The sequence below is a fragment of the Chenopodium album genome, chromosome 5 (assembly GCF_948465745.1).
Source record: "Chenopodium album chromosome 5, dcCheAlbu1.1, whole genome shotgun sequence".
NCBI classification, from domain to species: Eukaryota; Viridiplantae; Streptophyta; class Magnoliopsida; order Caryophyllales; family Amaranthaceae; genus Chenopodium; species Chenopodium album.
Window position 1 is genome coordinate 3,317,413 of NC_137838.1, and position 2,892 is coordinate 3,320,304.

A 2,892-nucleotide genomic window follows, 5' to 3' on the forward strand; every position below is an offset into this window, starting at 1 on the left:
TGAATTTGTTTCTCAATTAGATGTAAATAATTTACTACCTAATTTGTTTCTCAGTAGATATGTTGGTGTCGAATATTAATATATATTGTGTAAGTGATGTTGAAGCTAGGGTGCAAATCATAATTCCGGAGTACACTATATGACTAAGTAATTTAATTGTACATGGTGTGAGAAATAAAGTACTGTAAAATCAGAAAAAATATAGTTTGAAATGTAGGCCAAATTTGATTGATGTAGGTAAAACGTTGTGACGTGTTAACAACACTGTCTTAGAAGCAAAATTCGCCCCGACTATGGTGCAATTGGAGATGGCGTTGCCCCCCAAGAATTAACACAACGATCTCTCTTAATGTGCACTAAAAAAGAGAGACTAGGAACTCACAATATGCTCAGAATTATTTTAGAGGAAAACTGGAAGAAAAATAGAGAGAGGAAGGAAATTGTTTTTTTTGTGTATTTTGAAAGCCACGAAAATCAGTTTTTTATAGAAGAAGGCATAACTGATGGAGAAAATCAAGCCACAAAATAATTCGTGGGAGGAAAATCAAGGGCAGTTACAAACGTTTAAAAACCGAGTCAAACGTTCACTAGTAGAAAAAGGCTCATTTGCGTCGCTCATTTATAGTGTATTTGCGTCGCTTCTATGAGCGACGCAACTGCTCGCGACGCAAATGATTTAAAAGTCATTTGCGTCGCTCCTAGGCGCGACGCAAATAAGAGTCATTTGCGTCATTGGCGGATCTATGAAGGGGCCTGGGTGGCACCGGCCCCTCCCCAAATTTTTTATTTATTATTTTTTTATTTAAGTAAATATATAGATTTATAGGTTAAATACAATTTTTATGCAATACATAACATCAAATTAGCTTTGTCATAGTGGTAATGCATTTAGTTTGGACTAAAAGTCTTAGGTTCAAGCCTTTATACCAGCATTTTATTTATATTTTTTATTTAGTGCCCCTCCACACTAAGTATTCTACATCCGCTACTGTATTTTGCGTCGCTCCTTTATAAAGGAGTGACGCAAATAAGAGTCATTTGCGTCGCTCTTTTATAAACTTCTTTTTTGTTATTTGCGTCACTTCTTTATAAAGGAGCGATGCAAATGACTCTTCTGATAAACTTCTTGTTGTTATTTGCGTCACTTGTTTATATAGGAGTGACGCAAATGACTGACTAGACAATACAAAATTGCTTTATTTACGTCACTTGTTTGTTTAATGAGTGACGCAAATGAGGTGAATTTTTTTTTTTAAAATATAATAATTGCCTTGTATATGTTTGTAGTACCTGTTTTCCTTACTAGTGGTATAAAGTAATATGCTAACGCTAATATAATTGAAATTAAAATGCAATATTATTGAATAATGCAAATGTAAATTTCGGCAGAGTCTCCTTTGTAATTTGGCCTACCCATAAAATTGGGAATGACGACATTATATTAACAACCTGTCCAATAATTTACATCTCAATATCATAGACATTATACTCATCATCCCAACACCAATTAACCAAAATCATTCATGTCAAGCCTATAATCCAAAACAAGAGTCCAACATGCGCTAAGTGTAAATCTAAAGTTCAACATTACATATAAAATACTCTGCCCAAATATCTCGAATCTCATTTATCTCCTCCTCGGTGTACGGTGTAGTTCTTGAAAAATCCTATCAACACAATAAATAAACAAGAGGAAAGTTTTAATTCAGGATTGTAGCTAACATCAAATTGTATTTATCAAACAAAAAATGAAATATTTGACAACTCATACCTGAATAAGATCCTCGCTGCTATGGTGATGTTCAAGTATTTCGTACATATAACGCATGACGTAGTAGCCACACTCACGTCCACCCAATTGTTGAGGACACTACATGTAATATATTTATAAGTTGAATTAAATTGCTATACTTAAATTATTAAGAAACTAAAAGTTAGGGTAAGAAATTAAGGTAACCTGTCCCAAATGCCATGTCAATTTACTTCCCCTAGATTGTCCACTTAATGCCTTGAAACTTTGAAAAGCACTACACATTTGAAACAAATAACATATATATTACCCTTACACACATAAAATCATGTCATTAATAACAAACTAGACTTACTTTGTCATTGCAAACTTAATTGCTAAATTTCGCTTTTGCCTCAAAGAATCAAAGATGATGACTTCACGCTTAGCCATGCATAAGACCAAAAGAACTCAATGATTCCTACATAATAAATTAGACACACATTTGTAAAAGAGTAAAATAATATCAACAATTTGCAAAGTTCAAATAAATACAAGTTCAAAGTTTATACTTTTCATGGTATGGGCATAAGATGAACTGCTTAGATTTTTGTTTTTCCATCACATGTGTCATGTATAGTAGGATACGATCTGCATCACTATGCAAATAGGTTTCTGAAATCATTTCCGGACACATGAATCCAATGGAAGCCACATCCACCGTATCGAGTAAGTCACTCAAGGCCCTACATATATATCATGTAATAACATTATAAATGGTAATAAATAAGTATATATGGGAAGAGTAAAATTTGAATATCTTACATCATAAAAACTTGCAAAACTGAAATATTCAGCCAAGCTCCCGTGAGAAGTTGATTGACATCTTCACGTTTGATAATGATGTCCTTACTATCTTCATAACTAAAGGTCCAAGCATCAACCTTTACCTTAATAGTTTCACCTTCGGGTAATGAAGATAACAAGCTATTCAAAGACCCACACTTCTGAGACAAGTTTTCCAAAGCATAATCCATAAGAAAAACTTTTTTTGGATTGGTGTTGGACTCTTTTGTTTCGTGACCACTTTCAACTACTTTCAGTTTGTCTTGCATGTTTTCTTTGGCCGCTTTGTTGTTATCATCGTTCTTATTTGATATGAA